General features: G+C 42.5%; 1 pseudogene; it reads left to right on the top strand.

Annotated features, from left to right (window-relative positions):
• On the top strand, nucleotides 7519-8619 carry LOC8075088 (annotated as a pseudogene).

The raw sequence follows: 27607 nt of genomic DNA, 5'->3' as shown, positions 1-27607 counted from the left end.
TCTTGGTGCAGAAGGCCAATAATCTTGACGCTTCTACATATATCGACTACTATGCCCTCAATGACAAGACATCAAAGGATAAGTTCCCAATCCTAGTGTGGTCGATGAGCTTTATGGCGCGTGATTATTCACAAAGCTCGACCTTCGCTCAAGCTATCACTATGTGCGCATGCACGTGGCGGATGTTGAGAAGATGGTGTTCTGCATGCATCATGGCCACTTTCAGTTCCTCGTGATGCTATTTGGCGTCTCTAATGCGTCGACCACCTTCCGGGCCCTCATAAACAACGTGCTCTGGCCATTCCTTTATAGGTTCTTCCATGTGTTTTTCACAACATATTGATCTATGGATCATCATGGTCCATGCAGCTACAGCATGCTTGCATCATCCTTGATGCGCTTTAAGAGCACCAGCTACACCTTAACAATCAAAGTGCTCCTTCAGGGCATCTTCAGTTGCTTACCTTAGCCACATCATCTACGTGAATGGCATCGCCATAGATAGCGACAAGGTTGGCATGCCATCATATCATGGTCGATGTCATGCTCGACTAGTAGGCTATGAGGCCTCGCCGAGTACTACCTCAGATTCATTCGTGACTTTGGCACCATTGCGGCACCTCTCACCATGCTCCTCCAGATGTCAATCTTTGACATGCCATTCGTCATTGACTATCATGCCTCTAGTGTGGAGTTTAGGGTAGTCCTCCATCAAGACAGTGGGTTGCTCGCTCTACTCGCCACCTCAAGCTCGTGGCCTATAGTTCAGGATGTATGTCACTAGCGACCATACCTGTGGGGCTTTTGTTTCCTCATGCACACGAGTCACTTTAGCCTCAAGTTCCTGCTCTATTAGTGCCTTTCCACCATCTTGCCCTAACATCAATGGATTGGCAAGTTGTTTGGCTTTGATTTCTCTATTGAATACTGACCCGAACGACTGAACATGATGGTTGACGCCCTGTCATGTCATGACTCCAACGCCTCGGCAAATGCCCTCTCTAGGACCTTGTTCAGCTTCTTTGATGACATCCATGCCACCACATCTACCACCTAGGATGCTCAATGCCTCCTCAAGAAACTCTAGGACGACGTGCTTAGTGAGCCATGGCGTGCCCTGCTTCACGGGTCACACATCTTCATCTCGGCGCACGCTGATCTGCGCCACTAGGCCATCACCTTGGCCCATGAGGCCGGCCACGAGGGCATACAGAAGACACTGTAGTGCCTCTGGGGCAACTTGATCACTTTTGATGATCGCACCTTAGTGCAGGATTTTGTGCGAGCCTACGACATGTGCCAACGGAACAAGATGAAGTCTCTACAGCTAGTGAGTCTGCTCCAGCCCCTTGACGTGTTGTCTTAGGTGTGGGTCGACATTTCAATGGATTTCATTGAGGACCTGTCCAAGGTGCATGGGAAATTCGTTATCATCACAGTGGTCAATCGCTTCTCCAAATACGCCCGCTTCATCGCCCTCGACCACACCTACATTACCATGTCTGTCGCATGTGCCTTCTTCGAGGTGGTTGTTTGCTTGCATGGCTTTCCCTCCTCCATCGTCCGCGATAGGGATAGGTGAGGGACCTTGTTCTTATAACGAGACTCCCAAATCAAATTCATCTTGGGAATATCAACCTTGTTGTAAAACTTGTCAGATGTTTGACAAGGTTATTCCTAGAGTTGTTGTAGTAAAACTTTTTAAACTTTCACTGAATTTTAAGAAAGAGTCGTTCAGATACATGGTATCAAATTAGCTTTGTTAGATTTACCATAAAATATAGTTTTATAATATGCTCATTTTATGACATAGATGTTACTCTTTTCTATAAAGTTAGTCACACTGATTTTAAGATTTGATTTATTTGGGGACAGAGGGAGTATAAATTCTTCACTCCGAATCCTCTTTATTCTTTGGTATTGTTACCAGGTCCCGAGCTGACAGATTATTTCCTTTGGCTCCATACGTTAGAATTGTATTTTTTTAGATTGAGAGAGTAATAACTAATGATGGTCATAATTTTTTTTACAACCATCCACTTGTTCGAGTCAGGTAAACTGTGTAATTAGTTGTCTTTTTTATCTATATTTAATATTCTATGCATGTACCGTAAGATTCGATCTGATGGAAAATTTTATAAAGTTTTGGGTTTTTTTGTGCATCTAAACAAGGCCTAACCGTCGTCGCCAAGACCACGATGAGCAGCCAAAACACACCAACACCAACAATCCCCTCTGTGCGTTTGTCCCCACAATTCTATGCTTGGCTACGCGCGTATCCAGACTACAGACAAGATTAGCTGTGCAAAGACGGCTAGATCACAACGGAGATTCAAAAAAAAAAAAAGACGGCTAGACGGCGGTGATGAGTTCGAACATTTTAACACGGTTCAAGATTTGCGGGTACGCGCGCCAAAAAAAGATAACAAATAATTGCCATGCAACATGGATCATTTGTCTTAATCACAATAGTTATAGGCAGCCGCAGCAGTAGCCGCAGGGTGAATCGAAAGCTGATCGAAAGTACCAAGAAGATCGAACGAAGCACGCAGCCATGCAGCCACCACGACAGGTTATAGACATGTATACGCCGCCTTTTGACCCACACCAGATTCAAATCTCTCTTTGGATTATTAATTATAAATTATACATAGTAACTTAACAACACGTTCGTTCGTTTATCTTATATAAGTCGTACTTTTTCTACCAGCCAATAGTATTTTTCTCTCACGATAAATCAGCAAACAGTATTTTTAGCCATGGTTTTTTCAAACCGGTAAACTGGTATGGCCCTCGGTATAATTAACTTACTAGGAGAGGTTTGCTGGCTAGATCAAGGTGAATTACATACTATACGTACTATAGACCCATTGGCTTGATAAAACAGTCTGTACTACTATTAGTCAGAAGAACATCATCAATTAATCTTCTTTTGAGTAATACGTTTAGTATATATTTTTCACATTTTTGGGGCAAAAAGCACTTACCACATTGAAAGATGGAAGATAGCGATTGGGAAGTTGCATATGGATCAGTATTTGAGAATCATTGATATGAGAGCTTCCATGCAGCACAGTTGTCAGTTATGGAAATAAAACAGTTACTATAAGCGATCCAGATCCAAAAGGTCGTCACCTAACAAAAGAAACAAAGCTCGATGCATTTACTAATAGTCGCCATGATCCATCACCTGGAAAGGAGGGTAGGGGGGAATCTTTGGCAAGCTAGGTTGTTCACATGCAAGCACGCGCGAGCGATGCAGATTAAACTTTGAATTTACTACAGATCACGTACAGTTGAAATATCTGTTTTTTATTTTATTAAAAAAAACGAGTTTTACAGTTTAATATCTGTAGAGGCCGGCCGTTGAAAGCAGCTTCATATGTATATTCCTGGAACCAAATAGGAAGCCACAGCACTGCAATCTAGGTACGCATATGTAACCGCTTCGGCGGCGATCATCTGGATGGAGAGAATCATCATATCAATATGTATGTATACTCTATCCGTATTAGATTTAGAAGTCGTTTAAGAAAACGACGTGGTCTTCAAAATATAATTTTGACCTCTTGCTTTATAAAAATATTTAGAAAAAATAATATATGTATATGTTTGTGAAAGTATTTTTAAGACAAATCTATTTATATAATTTTTATATTTGTAAACTCAAAAATTTAAAAGTTATTGATAATTTATATTCCCAGTGTTTGATCTCAATCTTGTCTAAAACGACTTCTAAATCCGATACAGAGAGAGTATATATACATCATGCACATGCACTCCTATACCAATGAGATTGTGTCAGTTTCAAGAAGACGAAATGCATCCATGCCGCCAATAGATGGATGGAGCAGCATGCGTAACAACTGCCTAGCTAGCAGCATATAACAGATGGGGCAGATACAACGCACTCGTCGTCGTCGTCCTTGAGCACACATAATATACTACTACTCCTCCTACATACAAAAAGCAGTAAGCGAAAGACACCAGAAACCGTAACATAGGTACTATATATATATATATATATATATATATATATATATATATATATATATATATATATATATATATATATATATATATATACACCTCCAATAAAATGAACAGGAGATACACTGTACTAGTCCATGTACGTGCCACCTGCGTGTGGTTCATCATCAGTTGAATGAATAACAAACGAATAGTATATGATAATAAGCTGGCGGTAGGATTTTGTTGTTATTTTACGAAGGAAACCCTGATGTGGAATATCATTTAATCTGCATGCATCCAAATATAAATATGGGGTTTGTTGTATTAATTAATGTAGATTAATTCTTGAGAAAAAAGTTGTTGTCTATTCTAAAAATATATTCTCTTCATGTAGAATTTAGAAGTCGTTACCAAAATACAATTTTTACCTCTTATTTTTATAAAAATATTTAGAAAAAAATGATATATGTATACTTTTATGAAAGTATTTTTCAAGACAAATTTAGTCATAAAATTTTCACATTTGCAAACTCAACAATTTAAAAGTTGTCAATGATTTATATTCCCAATATTTGACTGAAACCTTGTCAAAAACGACTTCTAAATCCTATACGGATGGAGTACATAAGGTATCAAGCACTCAAAATTTGCACTAAATTTTAAAGGATTTTAGCTTGGTAAAGTAACCCCAAACTTATTAGTTTGAAAAGACAGCATTTACATGCATATCTACCGCCCTTAATGTCTAGTAATCACAACCCAAATATGTTAATCGCAATATTTTCACACAATTAAGGGGGTACAGACATCATTATTTTACCAACAATATGTCCTAGAATTTCTATGATACCTTGTATTTTAGGACGGAGAGGGATTGGAGCAGAAACACTAGGTGCACTATAATATCAAACTATGGTGCTGAAAAAAAACCTTCATCCATTATCATTATGACATGTGGGCCTGAGGCAGAAGACTGTTTGCATCAAGTAATTTTCCCCTTATTACTTCTGTATGACTGCTGTATTCATCATTGCATGATTATATTTATATGCATATATTATATAATTAATGTTCTCTAGTAGATGTTTTTGTGTACGAACATTTTTCTAGGGAAGGCAGTACTCTGCTAATTGGACATATGCAAAACAATATTTGACTAGCTACCTAAGACACATGTATCTACAAAACCTGCATCATTTTTAGTACTGCCTACAGGTACTACCTTGTACTTTAAGCATCTTTTCGATCTACACACTACTATAAATATAATGTAGCAACATAGCTGTATAATAAGTATATATCTCAAGTTATGTATATTTATTAATAGCTCTGTAGCAGCCGTCCGCAGTCACGTATATGTGAGATGATCCTTCACGTGCTACCGGTTGCTTCCCAGAACCATACATAGTACATGGGAACTAAATCTGCGTGCAGAAATGGATATGTTTGCTAGGAAACATATGCTCTGCAGAATATATCTGTTCCAGATATATGCGTGTGGTGGATTAATTGCAGGATCGGAGCAGCTGCCTACCACTATTTCTATCTAGCTACATTTTCCTTCAAAGTTCTGAAAGGTTCTCCTTTCCACTGAGGCAACTGCATATACCTGAGAAAAGTGAGACAAGAACAAAACACATATATTAGTTTATTCCATCAATGCTGCTTTGACCTACAGACAGTCACCATGCATATCACAACTGTCTGACGAGAACGAACCGGATTGGTCTGATGTTGGAACTTTTTTTCAAATCACATACACAAGTTCAGATTATATATGTCGGCTACTGCGCATGGAATTCAAAGGTTTAAGTTCAAAGTGGGTGATACACCGAAGTGATATATTTTGTTATTATTAGGCCCTGTTTGTTTCAGGTGGAGATATATAGTGGATTACCCTGGCTGAAACAAATATCGATCTGTCATTTAACAAATCCACCACCCCTCCCCTTATTATAGGGATAGATTCCACAATCCAACAATCCAAAACTCTCTACTAGCTTTTTATTCCAGGCTTCCTTAAAGTAAGCCCACAAACAACAATCCAACGACACACCTGGAATCTAGATGATGGACCATGTTTGTTTCAGCTTTCAGACCCTTATTTTCCGCACTACATCATCAGCTAAAAGCAAATTTTTAGAATACTACTAAAACAAACATGACCTTATCATTAGTTTGTGATAATTTTCCCCTTATTGAAGATGACGTACAAGATATAGATTGTACCAAACATAATTATGCAGTATTGAGTTTAAGTTGTATGATTGCAGTCGAAAGAAAAATGTTTCATTTGGATGGGAGCAAATTAAATTATCCAATGTTCAATTATTTCATCAATAAGGGGTTTCCAATACTTTTGGTGTGTTTCATGGGGCGCCCACGGAATTGAAGTCCTTGCCTATTAAAAATTCATTAGTTATATGCACTGTTGAGGCAGGGGTTGGGAGTTGAGTACATAAAGCTCACTGCTTGTTTGGAGATGATGCATAGATGAGTAATAACATTCTTAGGTAGAGGACATTAGTGTGCTATGCAATCTTTCTCTAGATGGGACTTGTGTACATATAACTACTTAATGTAGTCCAACTAATATTGATACAAATTTAATTGTACTATTTAATCTTTTGATCAAATTTATGCACCAATACTCTGATCAGACAACACAAGTTCATGGCACTTGTGTTTGGTTTCGCGGTCACTGCAAAGGACTAGCTAGCTACTTATATATATGATACAGACATATATATATTAAGTTTGGTGCAGGGTGACTTTCATATATAGAGAAGGCGTGGCAAGATGATGATGAATGTGCATGGATGGTTGGACTGCAAACCACATTTTTTGTCTTCCATGAAGACTATCAATATAGACTGACAAAATTAGAAAATGTTCAAACAATTAAGGATCGGGCCGATAGACGGATTCGGTAACATCACATTTTACTATTCCGCGATATCGACTAGATCTGTTGAAAGATGGATCTGATACCAAACCGTATCTGTTGGCACATATGCAGCAGCCTACGTACCCTACATGCCACTATGTAGCCATGGACGATGGATCCATGACAATTCTGCGGTGCTTCGCTCCGTGCGCCGCCATATCCCAATGTCTCTCCACACATGTGTTAACGAGCAATCTCATCTGCATTAGAAATAAATATTAGGGCAAAGTGGGGTACCGGAGAGGGTGTGCATCCATGGTTGTCCCCCTGCGAGGGTAGCATCTTGTCGATGCACTCCACTCTCCAACCGAGTCAAATTTAAACTAGTCCATCAAATTAGGCTGTCATTAGTTACTTGTCTTGTCGAGGCTTAGTCAAAATGTAGTACGAGAATTGTATATATAAGCACCTAGACGGCGAGCTTAGTTGTTAAGCACAAGCCTAGCTAGCTAGCTATAGTCTCGTTCGTTAAGTTGGACCACACCACCATACTAGCTAGCTCCAGAGTCTAGCCATCTAGCTAGCTCCACAAATCGATTGCCACAAATTTGAACAAATTGTGGAGTGAATCGTATAGTGCGCGTGTGTGTGCGTGATCCATGGAACCTCAATTCTGCAACAGCTTCTACTATGGCCACCATGCCGGCGCCGCCGCCTATGCGCATAGCGATAATAGCCACTACGGCCTACAGCACTACGACGACAGCCTCGTCGTGGACAGCTCATGCTACTCCAATAGTGCTATGGCCTCCTCCGGCTCCGGCTTCCAGCAGCCCTCCTCCTACTACGATCCTATTACGACGTACAGCGGTGACCACTACTCTTCTTCCTCGTCGACGGCGTGGGCGGCGTCGTCATGGGGCGCCGATACACCCTCCCGCCACCACTACCAACAGCAGCTGCTGCATTTTGGCGGCGGCGCTGATGAATACTACAGCTACCAGCAGGATGGCACGGGCGCGGTGGACATGGACCAGTTCAGCGCTCTCATGGGAGCCACCTGCATCTCCACCACCAGCAGCTCCTCGAGTGCTTCGACGACGAACACGCCACTTGCGTATCCCTCGCCGGCGACGACGACAGTGCAATCCAGCGCCGTCGTCCACGGGGCGAGCCCCTGCGACTACCTGCTGCAGCAGGAGGCGGCGTCCGGCGGCGACGCGCCGCTGATCGGGGTGCGGAAGCGGCCGTGGGGCAAGTTCGCGGCGGAGATCAGGGACTCCACGCGCAATGGCGAGCGCGTGTGGATCGGCACCTTCGACACCCCGGAGGCCGCCGCGCTCGCCTACGACCAGGCCGCCTACTCCATGCGCGGCCCCGCCGCGGTGCTCAACTTCCCCGTCGAGCACGTGCAGGAGTCGCTGCGCGCGCTGGGGCTCATCAGCGACGGCGCCGCGGACGACTCGCCCGTGCTTGCGCTGAAGCGGCGCCACTGCATCCGTAAGCGCTTGCCCAAGAACAAGAAGGCGGCGGCCGGCAAGGAACAGACGAACGCGGCGACGAGTAGCCATGGCCACGGGCATGCCAAGCAAAAGCCGCAGGAAGCTTCTTGCGTGCTGGAGCTGGAGGACCTTGGGGCGGATTACTTGGAGCAGCTGCTCGCCCTGTCTGATCATCAATGAAGAAATTCGTCATCGACCAAATCCTCTGTGTCATCCATCACTGACACATGCATGAATTATCGTGTGCTCCACGAGTAGGATGTTCTGTCCTGCGGTTGTGCGCGATTGCAAGGACAAACATACGCACACGCGCACACGCACACACGGGTCATGCGCTCATGCTTACTCATCAGCATGCCCTTTTGCTAGATTTTTGTTGCTAGGTTCAATACAATCCTATCATGCTAATAAATTGATTTATTCTATTTCATAATTTCTAACTTGGGCCAAAATAAAAGACTTACAAGCTATAGGCTTAGATAAACTTGTAGCGCACAGGCCTATAGCTATTAGCAGCAAATTGAGACGTGGTAATCTTGTAGGTGGTTTGTGCTACATTCCATGATGATGCACACCGATCAATCGAATTAAGTACAATCTTCTTTTGGTTGCAATTTATCAGTTGGTTCAGATTAATTGTCCACCAATGCATTGCCATGTTTAAGGTCATTCCTGCAATTTATTCAATTTGGCTTATATGTTTTCATTAGTGTTGCTGTTTCAGCTATGGTTGTCATAATGGATATATATGTTTCGTTTTTCTCTGTTGCGGTTTGATATACATCGAAAGGTTGTAAACCGTTAGAGAATTGCGCATGATTACTAATTATTTCCAAGTGTGCATGTTTAGGGAAGCAGTACCCCTTCAATAATCTATGACAAATCATTTCTTACCTCTCTATCACTTAATAATGTTATGTGTTTAGTATAAAACCACAATAGGTAGTACAAATGTGGAGATTTACTTGAATCTAATGTTATTTTGAACTACATAAGGGTGAGGCAGGGAGTGAGAGAAAATCAGTACTACTATTAATATATTTGTACATCTGGTACTAATTGTTATCAAGTTCTATTGTTTTGTAATGTTCTGAACCATCCTATTTTTGTTTGTTCTAGTCATGCAACGTTCACCATGTTTTTCCTAGAAACTTGACCAATAGGCCACAATGATGTTATTGCCAATCTCTTCTTAAGATTTAGTTACAATACTACTATAAAGTCGACTTTTGGAAACTCCTACTTTCATTAACAGAGGTGGTACATTTGAGTGTTCATCACTGAAAAAGTAAATCCTTTCTAGAGAATGACGTTTCATTTACAGAGGCGGTCTATATCTAACCCCTATATGTCAAAAATCTAACCCGACCCATATATAACCCTAACTCTAGCACCTACCACACAGGTCTCGCACACTCCGACCACACAACTCTCTCTCTCTCTCTCCCTTCCTTGATACACTCCAGATCACCAAGCCCCGTCCTCTTGCTTGTTAACTCATGCCTCACTCTCTCCAATTCTAAAGTCGTGCATGTCTCCTTAAGTCCTTAGCATGACGGTCGGCACCCCCTCTCCCAATTACTCCTCTAAGGAGTTGGTGATGAATCCCCATCAGACAGACTCCCAACTCCACCGTGTGGCACGCGCTAAGGAGGTGTCGGTGGTGAAACTCATGCATGAACCAATGATGAGGTGTTGAAAAATCTCATGAGAAGGTCACAGTGTCAGATCTCATGAGGAGGTGGCGGTGGTGGATCTCGTGAGGAGGAGGTGGCACAACAGCGTCAAAACTCATGAGGGCGAGGTAGCGGCAAATCTCATGAGGAGGAGATGCTGGAACTCATGCATGCGTCAAGTAGGATGCAAGAGCGGCTCTCACAAACAAGCCAAGGATGCGGTGGTAATGGATCTCACGCACAGGTCCACATATAAAATTACAGCTTCAGATTTAATTTTGACACCATATACAAAAGAGAATAGAAAAACTACACATTCCATAAATTTGATAAGAAAAAAGTCAAAAGTAATCATTCATGGTGTATTCTCTTTCTTTCTATGAGCTCATTTTGAATATATCAGCCGCCAGGCCGTTTTGGTGATGCCACTTGACAGCAATACATTTTTGAAATAAAAGACTAAATCTTGTTCAATTAAGGAAAAATAAGGCTAATGATCTATGTTCTTAATACAAGTGACAACAATGATTATCTACCCTGGATCCACTCCAGATTTATCAGCAAAATTTCAAATAAATATCGATACCAATATACTTTCAAGTAAGTATATATATAGGGAAATTTCTTTCTACACGTACGTGTAGTTACTCTCTATATATAATATTGATATAGATATTCTCATGTGAAAAAAAAGTCAAGTTACAAAAACCTAGCAATTATGGATTTGCACTGACCTAAGAAACCCAACTTGTAGTGTTGCAGCTACCTAGCAACTACGTACACACCTGATAGATCAACAAACAGATAATTTACAATACTAATATGTTGTAAAAAAAGGGTATTGTATATATTATGGTGCCGGTAGGTTCAATGTATATACGTACTACTCCATTCGTATCATGCATGCTCACATTACTATGCATCTGAAAGCAAGGAACTCTTTCCGCGAATCTAGCGCTAGTTTACCCTTTTTATGTAATCATAAGAAAAAAGGGTAGTACATGCTACAAATATTTGTATGACCCTCTCTACTCCCTAGTGTTGCTCATTGACTAATCACCATGTTCCGATCTGGCAGTGACCTATCTGCTGCTTTTAATTAGTTAATCACTTACAGCTTCATCCATGTGTTTTTAGGGTAGAACAACAGCTTCGTCGATCTGCACTTCCCTATGTCCACATGCTGACATGCGTATAGTACAGATTCTAATTAATTATGCATGTAATACCATAAATTGTTGGTGTAAAAGTGATTTCTTCCATGGAATGACCGAGGGTTTATACAAATAAACTACAAAGATCAGGCCGGGATTTTTTTTAATTAAAATTCAGTAGCATAGGATACGGCTAGCTCTTCTTTGCATTGTTCAAAGAGTCAACTCCCTCTCAGAATTCAAATGGAGGTGGATCTCGCGAAAACCAACATGTTTCTCCCGAACCCTTAGAAGTAACCTTTGAGTTTGGATGAAGAATGCACCAACTGTAGACTCATATAATTTTTGCAGTAGCCTGTGCAAAAGATCTTCTCTCTCTCTCTCTCTCTCTCTCTCTCTCTCTCTCTCTCTCTCTCTCTCTCTCTCTCTCTCTCTCAATAAGCTAGTTGTGACCACAGAAAATATGATTAGTCTTTTGTTATTCTTACCCTGATCCAGAAGATACACAACTGGCAAGCAAATGCAACCATCTGATTAGGTGCTGATAGCATGGGAAACAATTATCTAGTTCTAGTCCAATGTTTAATATTATATACACTCCGTTCGTTTATTTGCCATAATTTTGGTCACTTGTAGCTTCTTTCCTTCTTACATTCTTTTTTGTAAAACTCTATTGCCGAAATTTAGCTGACTAGGATGTGATGATTGATCCAATATTGTATTATATACTAAATGTAGTGAAACAATTAATTAGACCAGACAAACTTTGTCTTATTTCTTCTAGTTTTCATATTGTCGTTATGACAACAAAGCACAAATTATTGGTGTTCTGTATTTGTATAGTCATATGGTATGTAGATATGTATCTCTACAACACAGAAGGCTAATAAAGTTCAATTAGCTGATAAAGTAACGACTGTGTACAGATGCACACATGAGACGGTGATGACGTCCATGTAGTTTGTCGTATCCAGCCGCCCTACGTCAGTCAGTTGCATGTGCAGACCTGAGAGGTCTATGACCTTTTTTGTCGTACTGCTACTGCCTACTAATGAAGGTAGCTCGTAGTTTAGTACTTAATTATTAGTAAAGTAAACTCTAATCTGCCCCTTTTACGTACTGTTCTTTTAGTATCAGTATTACGCTGTACTTGTAAATTTTAATATTGTCTTCCCGGTGGATCTACGCCTAACAAGGAAACGGCCGGCCTTTTGGGCATTGTCACTGTGTACATGTACAATACTATTCACAGCAATATAAAGAGTTTTTATTTTGCACCATTAATCACTAGATCTCTGATGCTGTGTTTTTTAAAGGTTATAATACTGCTCGTTTGGCAGAAAAGTCATGGCTAAAAGTACTGTTCACCGATTTATTATAAGACAAAAGCATTATTGAATGACTGATAGATTCGACAGATAAGCTCAAGCGAATAGGATGTATGATGAGGGGCACATTCTTCTCTGAAAGGAAGGTTGAAGTAGTTCGCCGAAGGACTTTATTGGAGAACTTGATGTGAAGGGAGAGAGGAGACATCGACCTCCATTGTGGTACATGATGATGATGCCCATATATATATGAACTCCATAGTGGCAACACTACTAGTTGCCGCCATGGATATCACCCTAGTTCACAGCTACAATATGTTAGAGCCCCATTCACCTAGGCCTCTATGAGATCCACTAGAGGACGCCTCCTTAGTGATTCCTTATGATGGGACCTGGAGGCAAAGCTCCATGCCACATCACCATGCCAGGGTACTGCACAATGTCACCGACCTCGTTGCTCGCCTTAGCTTCTACCTGAAGCATGGACTGAAGGTGTTCATTAGCACTACGGATGAGGGATTGTCATTTTCATCATCGATGGTTGATGATCATGCTATCCCTCCTCACATTGCCAGAGAACGAAAACTGAGGGACCATGGTGGCGTGTCATGGAGTGCCTCGGTTTATGATCTCCAACGCTCGTATGGGGATGGCATCACCAACATTTGAACTCAAACCGAGCTTGCTCCTATGACCTCTCCACTGATTCACTCCCGCATTCATGCTAGAGTGGTAAACAATGATCACATAGGGTTGCACCGGTCCCAAATCATCAATGGTATCCCAAACAAGAGTTGTCTTGGCATTAGTTACATATCCTTCAATGAGAGGAACATTGCTTCTGAGCGGGGGAGGGGTCACCATAGCTTATCCACACTTTTGAGCTTGCGACAATGGTGATTAGAGCTTGTCAAGGTGCTCTTCATGGGAGAGTGCATCAGGGACGTTGTCAGTGGAGGAGCTCTTGTCACCCACAACCTGTCTTTTGACAAAATACAGTAGCCACAACTTGCTTTAAAGAGCCAATTCACCACACCACATTCGTATGAGAAGCACACGTGGTTGGTATGGACCAAAGTAGCACAACTTAAAAATTCTATGGACTTAGAAAAATGCAATTTTAGAGTTGATGTTCTCAACTAAAACCCCCACATATAAGATAATCGACTTCTTTTGTATTTAACTCTATTTAGTTTTATAGTGAACAGAATGATCATTGTTGGTGATTTATGATTTGTATGTAGTAAAGCACATCATAACAAAGCTAACAAAAATGGGTACAATTTTAGGACTTTTTCACAACTTTTGGTGCAATGTCAAAGTTCTCGGACGATTAAACCAATTTCAAAAATACCTAACTCGACTTTTCAAAGAAGAAAACCTTTCTTACACACCCTCTTTTACCCCACCTTCAGGTAAGTATGAGGCCCATTTGACAACAAAGGTAGACCATGACAAGATTGGCATGCCGGTAGGTAAGACTATCTCCAACAATGTGACCTTAAACTCCAGACCCATTGTAAGATATAGGTCGCGCTGTGCAAGAGAGTTCCATACCTAAAAGTTTCTTTCTCCAACAGCAGACGCAAACCTGGAACCGTAGCTTCCGCACGCCCCCTTTCCTGGCCGCCAAGCCGCGCCCTCCCAGGCCCTGAAGAAGTGGCGGCGTGCCTCCTCCCTAGCCCCAAGCAGCAGCGGCGCACCTCCTCCCCGGCCCCAAGCAGCGGCGGCGCACCTCCTCCCCCAGCCCAAGAAGCAGCGACGTGCCTCCTCCCCCGGCCCAAGTAGCGGCGGCACGCCTCCTCTCCGGCCACAACAGCGATGGCGCGCCTCCTCCCTAGCCCCAACAGCGGCGACACGCCTCGCATGGGCCCACAATAGATATTTGCATCGAGGAGAGAGACGATTGAGAGATGACGCATATTTGGGTTTCCTCTCGCCCCGCACGGAAAATAGGTCTGTGCTTTGCCTGCTCTGTTGGACAGCGTTTATTCCTTGTGAGTGATGCAGTTTAGGTTTGAGTAGCAGTTTGCATATGCTGTTGGAGACAGTCTAATTAGGCTAACTCGCCAATGGCGAGCTTGGCGGTGACAAGACTTAAATCCTACGGCATCCTCCATGATGATCAACGGCTCCACCCCGTCCCAGCTACCTTGTGGAATACAGACACGTTTGCACATCCACAGCCCCCACAGCACAGGCCACCACTAGGATCTTGTACGTTGATCTGTACAGCCTCCCACTTAAGATATGTTCCTACTCCAATATCGAAGAGCCTAGCTATTTTTAGACTTGTAGACGTATAGTTGTAGTGTCTATTCAGTTGGATCGAAAATTGTGTTTAAATTTTTTGTGTGTCAGAGTAAATAGTAAATACGTAGTTTAAGCACCATCTCAATTTGAAGTTTTCCTTTTCATTTTAGCTATTTCTCTGTGTGACATATACAGAGTAGTTTCTTTCTTTTTAATTTATATTCGGAGTAGTTACCGATGAAAGCAGCATGGACAATTTCTGGGTCTGCCATGCTCTGGGACGTTAAGGGCGTGTTTGTTTCCCTGAATCTTCTTACTCTGGTCCGACCAGAAGGGCCAGCAGGTACAACATGTGGTTTGGTTTCATTTCCCATCAGATCTAGTCTGGCGCTAGATTGTTTTTGTTTGCCCAGGCTGCTAGATATAGTGACCTTGCACCAGTATATGGTAGAGTTACCATGCACTTGTTTCATTGAGACATTCCATCCATCAAACACATGGTTGGCATGAAGTCCGTCAACAGGAGGGGCCACACTGGAGATGGTGGCCGTGTTGGAGATGGCGGTTACCCAAGGCTGAGCTCATGGGCACGCGTGGAGGGATCCCCGTGCTTAGCTCATGAAACCACAGTGGCATCCACCAGGTGGTGGACGACGAAGAAGGCAACGCGCGCCTTGCTCCCCTACGCATGTGGGTGGATATGGCGTCGAGACCGAACCCGCCGGTACCGTCACCAGTGGCCGCGAGTTGGTGGAGCAGGGCGCTGGTGGCTCGCGAGGTGGTGGCGCTGGTGGTTGCGTCATTGGCGCTCGAGGTGGTGGCGTCGATGGTGTCTGTGGCAGGCGCAGGAGTCATCGGAGCTCTTCGAGCAGGGTGTCAGTGATGGGTGTTCGCATCGTGGACAAGAGAGGTGGGTGAGAGAAGATTCAAGGAGGTGACAAAAACAACGAAAAGTGAAAAGTTTTTGGTACTGTAGCATTTTTGTTTGTTTGTGACAAATATTATCCAATCATGGAGTAATTAGGATCAAAAGATTTGTCTCGTGATTTACAGCTAAACTGTGTAATTAGTTTTTGTTTTCGTCTATATTTAATGTTTTATGCATGTGCCACAAGATTCGATGTGACAGAAAAGCTTGAAAACTTTTTGGTTTTCAGAGTGAACTAAACAAGGCCTTGATTTCATTTTTTTTCGATGCAGGCTCGCGCGTGCTTTAAGGCCTTCTGTAGTGTGGCAGTACTGGCGGTGAATCTTCATTCACCGCTCTCTATTTTTTGAAAACAAGCACCACATGTTGTAATGTTGGGAGTGATGCCCAAACACTCTTCTCTTCTAGGCATCACTTTTTGACCATACTGCAGAAGGCCTAAGCACCGCACTAGCCAGGCCCAACAAGTCACGTCCAGGTAAATAAACATGGAGGCCTATTCCAAAGCGCCGTCTAGGCAAATAAACAAGCCCTAAGCTGTCGTGTCAGCCGACCGCAAGCCTCATGTAGAAAGAGAACGAAAGAGAACTTTCACTCCGGTTAATTAAAAATAAACATGACCCCGTTCCGGCAACTAACCCTATCTAAATTAAGTTAATGATCAGTTCACTAATCATGATAGGAGCGCACACAAGGCCAAGCCCACTTCGTGAACATGGAGACTAGCAGCCTAGGAGGCCAGAAGCCTGATCGCATACATCCGGTGTCTACTATAATAACTTTTGACTAATTTCCTAAAAAAAACTATTTTGACTAATTTGATAGGCAATCAAAGTATAATTGGAACGACTCTTGAATCCAGCTATTTGATTTGCAGCTTATAGAAATTGCTTATCAACATCGCTTAATTTAGTCCTAAGAATTATTTTTGTGGAAAATTGTCTAAGGTATACCCGGTTGTTCTAACCCGAAGGGGACTGAAAGAATCTAAGTCATACCGTCAGCTATTTTGCATACTAAAGATGTGCTCAGTTAAGTAACATTTCTGAGTTTGGTAGAACGATGAGATATACTTCCTACCTTCCAAGTTATAAGACGTTCTAAATATATGCTAAAGAGCAACTATAAGAGGTAAACCCTACTATAAAAACCATTATGATAATGCTAAATTCATTGTGCTTTTATGTTTCTTTTCAATAGGTCACTAACATTAATTTTGTGTCTATGTTAACTACAGCTAGATTATTATAGGCTACAAGTTAGGACCTGTTTGTTTGAGCTACAACTTTTAGGATTTTGGCTCAAAAGCTTTTGGCTTCTTCCTACTGGGGCCTCGTTTAGTTCCGAAAAGTAAAAACTTTTCGGTACTGTAGCACTTTCGTTTGTTTGTGACAAATATTATTCAATTATGGACTAACTAGGATCAAAAGATTCGTATCGTGATTTACAGCTAAACTGTGTAATTAGTTTTTGTTTTCGTCTATATTTAATATTTTATGCATGTGTCACAAGATTCGATGTGACGGAAAATCTTGAAAACTTTTTGGTTTTCGGGGTGAACTAAACAAGGCTTGTCTTTTGGCTTTTCTAATGAATTTTTAGCTTCTTAGCGCACCAAAAGGCTGAAAAGTTTTTTAGAATGTGCTTTTTCAGCTTTTAGTTCATTTCCTCAGAAGTTACCTTTTCAGCCTTTCAAAAGCCAGATCCATACCTCATGATTCTTGGTCGACCCGTGCTCACTGCTCACTGTGAGGTGGTCTCGTGGCGGCGGCGGCGGCGGCAGAGCACAGTGCTGGTTTCGTCGAAGATGGAACTCGCCGATATCCTTCCGGGAAGCCTCCAGTAGATGGTTTCAATTGGAAGAATCTTGCCGGCCGGCGTGTGGCTTTTACAGGGCGATTCTGTTCATCTGCTGCGTGGGTAATCGCCAGCAGCTGCTTGAGCTGTTACTACGTGCACGGGCCCCGCTGAGCCTGAGGAGTAAGCAGAGCAGGTAACGGAGAACAGGGCCTGCAGAGCTCGATACAGAGTTGTGAGCTCAAAGGAACCGGCGACTTCAACCTCGCTCTACTTACGATTTATTAGTTTACTAATTCACCAAACTTTATATTAAAAAAAAAAACACTAAGGTCGAAGGATCAAAGGATTGAGAGATCGAGCACGTTGAAGTTCGGTTGATTCTGCGATTCAGAGTTGAAGCTCAGGTGCTGATTCTGAGCTGTTGTTAATGATTATCTCTCGAATTCAGTTACTAACTTGCTGAAATATATATCAATATAACTGTAGATTATATGTATAGCTATGTAATTATTATTTAAGTTCCAATCAAATGACCATCCATTTGGATTGGAAGATTCAAGCTCCTGAACTTTGACACGACTCACTGTTTTTCAGAGTTAAGATCCAGAACAAAGTACAAGCTTGGCTGAACCGACGACTTAGGCATAGATCTCTGCCTGATTTTCTGTGGAAAATCCCTTGAATAACTAAACTAATAATATGGTGTATATACCTACAATTTTGTTATAGACTCCTAGGTCGATTTTTTTTGAAGGACTCCTAGGTCGATTAACCACTGGTTAGTGAGATTCAAGTCACTGAATATTGGTGAATAGCATAATTCAGGTTTAAAGTTCAGAAGCTGAGAGGCTTGTTTTTAGTCATCTTTAGTTAAGTATAGAAAGTACCAACACTAGATAAATGCAGATGAATGTCTAGCGCAAATGAAATGGAAGTTCATAGATTAGATTTCAACTTGTGTGTTAGCCTTTTGTCAAACTCGTACAAAATCTTTTAAAACTTTTCTATGAATACTGCCATTACTGTTACATACAAGCTTAGGTTCTGGACTAAACTTTAGAGACTTATAGATTCTTGCTAATTTTAAGCTAGCTAGAATGCAGTTCACACTTAAGTTTAACTCAAATTTGTCTGCACCATATGTAAGACCATATATGACGCTGTTCTTTGGTTCAAAAACCTGTATATAACTTTTATACTTATAATTTCTTTTCTTACAGCACCAAACACTGATGAACTCTTCTATACTTGAGTCCTTCAAACTATAGTTAACCCTTGTCTGCATTAAATTGTTAAAGAACGAAATTTAAACCACATAATCAAGATCAAAGTGTTCACTACAACTTTTTTAGTTTGTGAAATTGTAGAGTTTGTATATACTAGAAGTAAAAAAAACATACTTTAAACATGCAGGTTCAGCTCTGTCTCTAGGAGTTACAAAATGTTACTGAAATATTTATCAAAAAGTTATCTATGTATATTTTTATGAAAGTATTTTTTCAAGATAAATCTATTCAGATGGTTTTCACATTTTCTAATTCAATAACTTCAAAGTTATTTATGATTTATATTTCCAATATTTAACTCAAACCTTATCCAAAACGACTTTATTTTTTAGTATGGAGGGAGTATCATTTATTGTATTATTTAGTTCAAATATTCTCTCTACTAGTTTTTTTACTTCTTCACTTCTCCATAACAAAAAAAGGCTATTCTTTATGAAAATACATTTGGATTGGAAGATTCAAGCTCCTGAACTTTCATACAACTCGCTGTTTTTCAGAGTTAAGATTCAGAACCTCAAGCTTGGCTGAACCGACGACTTAGGCATAGATCTCTGCGTGATTTTGTGTGGAAACTCCGTTAATAACTAAACTAAGATTTTTATATGGTATATATACCTACAATTTGGTTATAGACTCTGAGGTCGACTAACCACTGGTTACTGAGCTTCAAGTCACTAAATATTGGTGAACGGCAGAATTCAAGTTTAAAGCTCAGAAGCTAATTAACAGGCATATTTTTTTGTCAGCTTTAGTTAAGTAGAAAAGTACTAACACTAGATAAATGCAGATAAGTGGCGGAACCAACGATTTTAATTAAGAGGGCTGAATGATCATATTTTTAGTGTGATAAGTACGTAATTATATGTTTCAACAAAATTTAAAAAATACACTATTTATAACCAAAATCATAATATGTTAATAAAAAATGGGTGAAAATAGTTTTTTTTCTGTAAATTCAAATATTTATATAGGTATTAAATGCAATCATATATTAGATTTGAACTTTTGTGTTATCCTTTTGTCAAGCTCTTATACAAAATCTTTTAAAAGTACTTTTCTATGAATACTTCTACTTATTACTGTTATACAAGCTTAGGTTCAGGACTAAACTTTAGAGATTTAGATATTCTTGCTAATTTTAAACTAGGTAGAAGTAGAATGCGGTTCACACGCTAAAGTTTAACTCAACTCGATCGGTCTGCACCATATAAAAGATCCTAGATAACACAGTTCTTTGATTCAAAAACTTGTATATAACTTTTATATGTATAATTTCTTTTCTTACAGCACCAGACACTGATGAACTCTTCTATACTTGGGTGCTCCCCTGGTTCAAACTGTAGTTAACCTTTAAAGTCTGCATTAGATTATTGAATGAACGCTCAAAGGGATTTAACAACATAATCAATAATACCTATCCACTACAACTTTTTAGTTTGCAACATTGGAGAATTCGTATGTGGATGGAAGACGATGCGCGTCGACATTGAGGTCACTACTGTTTCATGTCATTAGTTCTATTATTTATTTCGAATATTCACTCTAGTTGTTGTTGAAAAATTCCCTCGCTTCTCCGTAAAATTAATGTTGTGTGTATGATCGCTTCCTGTTCCTGACGTTGTTGACGAGCATGTCCACAGACAGTGGACGACACCACACGACGAATTGTTGCTCGAAGGTGGGATTGCGGCTCTCCTAGCAATATCACCACAAATTGGCTGATAAGCAGGATGCTTTTTTGCCATCATCCATAGATTTTTTTTTGTTTTGTTTTTGTTGAGGAAAACCATTATCCATAGATGAGGTACGTTGCTTGCAAGCAGGAGTTGGGTCCATGGCTTCCCTAGGTTCCTAAATCTTTCTTCTTGCATCATAGTGGGCCTCCCTAATTCATCGATGGCCGCCCCTCCTTAGAATTTTGCTCAAGCTCTGCCGCTGGTTGCAACTTGCAAGTGGAGTGAGGCCCATGAGGCCGCCGTGGACCTATCGTTGTGTTTTCCTTCCTTGCCTGATAGACAAAGTGAACACTGCTGGGCTGTACGCCTGTACTGCTTCCAAATTCTGGGCTCAACTGCTTCATTAGATTTTTTTTATATATACCTTCCATTTCAAATTACAGCACGTTTAGCTTTTCAAGATATTTTTATTCTATGTATAGATGTATATTATATCGGTAATGCTACTTAGCGGGCGGGCGTCCGTCCGTCCGGACGAACCGCCTCGGTTTGATTTGTTTAAGCGTCCAGACTGATTGCTCTGCATGTCCTGTGCCTCATCCGTGTCGTTGCTCCAGAGCGCACCAACTGTTCGGTGAACTCAGTTATATTTTAATCCATAGACACAACATAACACAAATATGTGCATGTACACGTACGGTGCTCTCAAATAAAAGAACGTGAATATATGTATATTAGAAGAGGATATAATCGATATCCATGGAGAGTTGTGTTGAGTGACCAGCTAGCGCCTTCACTGCACCGCCCGCCCTTTTGCTCGCTTTTGCCACTTGCCGCAGGCAGCAAACTTGTCGACCAACCGGCGCTGTTGCCTGATCGTCGCTCATCACTCATGAAGAGGGAGACTGCAGCCACCTGACTGTCGTTGTTGCCTCAAGCATGGGGGCCGAATGCCTATTGCCTAGTCAGTGGCCAAGAAGACCTTCGCCTCTGACGTGCCACGGCCTAGCGTCCACGTCCCGCTCACGATCGTCGCTAGGACCAACCCAGGAGAGGACGTTGTTGCTGGCCAGGCCTAGGCGGGCATAGGCGCAGCTAGCCACTGTCAGGCCACGCCACCATCCTTGACCGCCGGCTGGTCGGAACCGACCATTCTCGCTCTGCTCTGCGTCACACAGAGGAAGGTGGAAAACAGCCATCGACCAGCGACGCGGCAGCTTGCTATTTTGGCGCGACGGCTGCTATTTTGGCGCGTGCACGTCTATTTTTGGCGCCAGAACTGCAGTCGGGACGGCGGAGGCAAGACGGCGGCGATGGACTGCTCGTGGTATGTCGCTGTTCATACGATTAATAGATGGAGTACGCTGCACTCCAAGTTCTTTGTCTCTCCTACGGTTTTCATTTCTGATCTAGTCATCTTCCTAGATGGGAACTAGATGTGCTGATATGGATTAAAAGAAGTTCTTTATCTACGTGCAAACGAAACCTGCATGTTTCAGATGGCTGAAAATAGGTCTGTAATCATGATTGATTATTTGGTCCTCTCAAGTACGGAGTCTTCATTTTAGTTGCTTACTTAGTTTAGCACCAAATCTTCATTTTTGTTGTAGGGAGAGTTTGATTTCAGATTTGTTCCCTCGAGTTGGCATGGAGTTCAACACCGTACAAGAGGTCTGGATGTTTTGGGTTACCTTCGGAGGACAAAAAGGCTTTGAGGTTAGAAAAAAGTATGCAAACAAAAGATCTGGTGGAAAAGTTAGATCTTGCAGATATATTTGTGCAAATGAAGGTCATAGAGTGCCAGATAAAAGAGATCATCTCACAAAGTGTGCACGAGCTGAAACTAGAACTGATTGTCCAGTTCGCATAGGTCTTATACTGGACCGGGAGAGGGAAAAATATAAAGTGACTGATCTGATTTTGGAACACAATCATAGCCTTCACCTGCCAGAAACCTCACATTTGATGGCATCCCAAAGAAAAATTTCACGGTTACAAGGTTTTGAAGTTGAGACGGCTGACGATGCAGGAATTGGACCCAAAGATGCACATGAGTTGGCTTGCATCCAAGTTGGTGGCTCAGCTAATCTCAGTTACACTCTTCAAGCAAGCGACAGCGGGAGATGGCATATGGTCAAGCAGGAAGTATGCTTAAGTATTTTCAGGAAAAAATTGTCGAGAACCCATCATTTCAGTATGCAATGCAGATGGATCGGGAAGAAAAGATTACAAACATATTCTGGGCTGATGCTAAAATGCTCGCTGACTATGCATATTTTGGTGATGTTGTCAGTTTTGATACTACCTTTGGTACAAACAAGGAGAGTTGGCCTTTTGGCGTATTTGTTGGGTTCAATCATTTTAGAGAAACGGTGGTTTTTGGTGCTGCTCTCATGTACGATGAAACATTTGAATCTTTCAAGTGGCTATTTGAGAAGTGTTAGTTGATGATGGCACAACACTACAAAGTGCATGCCTGAACCATCCATCTTTACCTCAAAAAGAGATCTCTGAATCATACACAGTCATCAATAGTTTCTCTCAACTATTGACGGTAATATTACAAAGCAATTCATTTTTCTCTGAATCATACATGGTCTTTATGTTGAACTGTTTTTCTTCTATTTTCAGGGGACAATGACAGATGGTGCTCTTGAAGAATTATAGTAGTTTGTAATCAGCCTGTTATGCATCTCTGAAATTTGCTTGTTGGATGCAGAACAGCATAACCTTTTATGCATCTCTGAAATTTGCAATATTCAGCAATATTTTTTATTCAATTCCAAGACAATTTATTCAATGCTTTGGATACAACCACAATTTACATAGTTTGCAAGCTATTGCACAAACTGCACTTTACAGGCATTCTCTGCATACAGACTCTAGAGCATTGCATCTCTGAAATTTGTATAAAATTGCTGCAGCTAGCCATGCTCCTGGACAGTAGCTGTGCTGCAGCTAGTCACCTCCTAGACGGCATCCGTGCTCCTGGAAAGCTCTTGGACGAGGTGGAAATGTCACCTCCTGGACAGCAGCCGCGTCTCTCTACTCGAGCCTTAGTTTCTGTAAGAATAAAACTGAGAAGTGATTGGTTGGTAGGTGAAAACATGGCGGCCATAGCTGTAACCTTACTGACCAGATGTGAGACTTCCAGTGGCCGGCACAGTACTGCGAGCTGCGGGAGCGCGGGCCGGGGCGGCCGCGACGGCTCTTCTTGGCCAGCTGCGGCTGCATCGGCGGCGGGGGGGTGGCGTGGCGTGCGGGTGCTGGCGTACGCGGCTCGAGGACGACCGGCATCGAGCTTGAGCCCTCCTCCACCGGCGCGGACCTGCCGCCCGCAGACGCCGCTTCCGCGTTCAGCACCGGTGACTACGAACCCCGATTCGCTCGCCTCCATCGCCGTCGGCTTCCTGTCCGTGTGTGGCAGCCGGGCACTATCGGGTCAGTTGACTACCGAGGAGAGCAGCACTTGGGCCACAATTTGTGCGAAGGAGGAGACAGAGTGCTTGGGCGCTGCTGCTCCGTTGGATGCCAGCGGATGGTACAGATGGAGCGACTGCCGACAGCCGTCACGGAGAGTAAATTCAGAGGATCTCATTCCGGTTCACGGGCGGGGCTTGTCCTTGGCCGCGCCGCCTCGGGGGAGCACAAGGCGGTTCGCATCCGAGGCGACCTGACCAGCCAGACCTGCGAGGTCGTCAGTCGTCACCATCTACCGGGACGACGGCAGTGACGGCATACTTCCTGGTGGATCCACGCGACCGGCGCGGCGCCCCGTACTACGGGTACACCCTCCACCGCTCCACGACTTCGCGGAGGGCGGCGGCATCGCGTGCTTGGACCTCGCCGCGGAGCAGTGTGGCCGCGTCTCCTCGGCGGGCCGCCGAGCGCCGCCACGGAGGAGCATGGCATCTCCTACGGCCGGCACAGCCACGTCAGCCTGGCCGCGCTCAACGGCCACCTCGTCGTGGTCCACCGCAACGACGACGGCAAAATCCCTCCCCTCGACCTGTGGTTCCTGCTGACGGAGAGCTCCGCCGGCGAGGAGGAGGCGGCGTCCTGGAGCCGCAGGTACGCGATACCGTACGACGTGATGATGCCGGACGGAAGCGACCGGGATGCGGAGCCCCTGTGGGAGATGGCTGACGGCCGGGAGGGTGGCCGTGTGGGTGTGGGGATCGTACTCGTCGACGGAGGGAGGGCGGCAGGGAGTGTTGCGGATGTACGATCCGGCAGACAACAAGTGCGTGGATGTGTACAGGCGGCATGCTGTCAGAATACTCATTTTGAATAATACTCTATTTATCATAGACTTGGGTGGTCATTTTTTTTATTTTTTTTTATTTGGTCATTTGGAGCCTTTTGTAGACATGTGGTATGCAGTAAGACACAATCATCAAGCAGTAAGACACAGTCACTAAAGCTGATGGAAGTCTTGATTGTTTCAGTTATATTCTTCCATCAGCTCTAATGACTGTGTCTTACTTTGATTCCCTGATTGATGTGATTTGTCAATGTCACCGGTCACATATGAGTCTGGAGATATATATATATATATATATATATATATATATATATATATATATATATATGCATGTACTACCTCATCTATTACTAGAGCCTTGTTTAGTTCCCAAAACTTTTTAATTTTCGAAACTGTAGCATTTTCATTTTTATTTGACAAACATTGTCCAATTATGGAGTAACTAGGCTTAAAAGATTTATCTCGTGATTTACAGGTAAACTGCGCAATTAGTTTTTATTTTCGTCTATATTTAGTGCTCCATGCATATGTCGCAAGATTTGATATGACGGAGAATCTTGAAAAGTTTTTGGTTTTTGGGGTGAACTTATTGGGTACCATAAAAAGGATACCCAAATCAGGAGAATAGAAATCGCAAAAAAGGATAAGGCGAGCACCTGAGAACACCGAGGCTCGGGTGCAAGCTCTGTCTCGCCCGACCCTTTAGCCTCGGGCGCAAGCTCCGTCTCGCCCGACCCCTTGGCCTAGGGCGCAAACTCCGTCTCGCCCGATCCCTTGACCTCGAACGCAAGTTCCGTCTCGCCCGACCCCTCTGGGGCCCGGGCGCAAACACCGCCTCACCCGAGCCCCCATCTCGGAGTCAGGCTTCTAACGCACGACGGCCGTACCTCCGATGTGACACTCGCCATGACCCCCATGCTGCGGCAGGGCACGACGGCAACTATTCCAACCACTCCAGCCACTGTGTAGCCTTACCTCTTTCACTGTGAAGTACCGCCTCATAGTAAAAGAGGTATGGAAGAAATTAATCCGCGTCACTGTGGCTGTCTTTTCCTACTATTACAGGACACGCTGCAGTATCACCGACCCGACCCCCACGACCTCAACAGGGCTCGGCGACCCTCCACAGGAGTGACCATGCTATTAGCCATGCCCCAAAGACGAGATGGGCAAGCCTCCACAGGGTCGGAACTGTTACTTTACCATTTACTAGAGGTAGATCACCAGTCAAAATATGTAAAAGCCCTGCGACCCCTTGTGGCTATAAAAAGGGAGCCAGAGCACACATCCAAAACATGCTCACAACACAAGAACACTAGCCAAGACTACGACATACACTCAAACCCTAGATAGTGCTCACTCTAGAGTAACGAGCACTACTCTGTCCACTCCATAAAGCGGGGACTTGGGACTTAGCCCTCTTTCGCAACCAGCTTGTACACCCCTACTACAAGCACTCTCGGGTGCAAGACAATACAGACTCCGACTCTCGCACTGGACGTAGGGCATTCTTAGCCCGAACCAGTATAACCCCTGTGTTCCCCTTGCATCACCATTCGAGTTTAGGAGAACACGCAGACTTATCACTTGTTAGTGTTTAGACGACGAGTCTAGACGCCGATAGAACTAAACAAGGCCTAGGCATGTTTGAAACTACTACTTTAATTTTCTCGATTCATAAAAAAAATAGCTACACTCTACTAATAACTCCATAGAACAGCTACATTGTGCAGTTAACCTTGCACTATATTGCACAAGTGCAGTTACTGGGCTTGGAGCTCTGCTTTAACTCCAAATTGAAGGTTTTGATTGATGGTAATGACTATTTATACCTTTGGAGTGTTCCACAATAGTATCTGTCTTATGTGAGTGATTGGTATTCTTCTAAAACATTTCTAATATATTTTTTATTGATATATAACTGAAAAACATCTAATTACAGTCTGTTGACACGAAAATTCCTAAGTAGCTATCCTCGTATGTATAGTAAAGTATAATATAATTAAATAATATTATCCATGCTAAGATAAATGATGTAACATCTAGTATGAGCCTCGAACATAATACGTTAAGATCGAGATCCTGACTAACCAAGAACAAGGCGGGTATCATCTTAAGATTTCCAAGAAAATGGAGAATCTGTTTTGTCTCTTTTATACGGGATTGGCTAGTTACTTTTCAAAAACAATGTTACAATAACAAAACACATGATCATTGGTGAAATATAATAACTTTGCTCCATTGCTTTGTTTAATCCGTCGCGTTAAGACATTATTACAACAACTCAAAAGTAGATACCTCAAACCGAAACGAAACACAAAGGAATGGACAGCAGTTCGTCTAAGGCCTTGTTTACTTCTTCCCTAAAATCCAAATTTTTTTAAGATTTCCCGTCACATCGAATATTTAGACACATACATGAAGTATTAAATATAAATGAAAATAAAAACTAATTACACAGTTTGGTCGGAATTTATAAGATGAATCTTTTGAGCCTAGTTAGTCTATGGTTGGACAATAATTACCATAAACAAACAAAAGTGCTACAGTGACACAAAATTTTCCCTTCAGAAACTAAACACAGCCTAAACACGGGAGGAAGAACCATGAAATTGGAATTGCCCGCGTAAAACAAACACAAGGCTACTTTTTCCCCCTTATTAATGAAGGCGGTCATTGTAGCCTACTATTGTATCCCTTGATTAATAGATATAGATCCATAATAGACATATAGAGATTATTATACACCAAGTAACATAAAAAATAAGAGTTCCTGAAGATGAAATGTCTAATGTTGTTTTACTTGTTTTTTTAGAATTTATCTGGGGAATTAATAAGACTATTGCGAGTGGAATGAGCAGGGCAGGCTTTAGATGAATCG

This window comes from Sorghum bicolor, chromosome 2, assembly GCF_000003195.3.
Source record: "Sorghum bicolor cultivar BTx623 chromosome 2, Sorghum_bicolor_NCBIv3, whole genome shotgun sequence".
Lineage (NCBI taxonomy): Eukaryota > Viridiplantae > Streptophyta > Magnoliopsida > Poales > Poaceae > Sorghum > Sorghum bicolor.
This window is presented reverse-complemented; position numbering and strand designations above follow the sequence as displayed.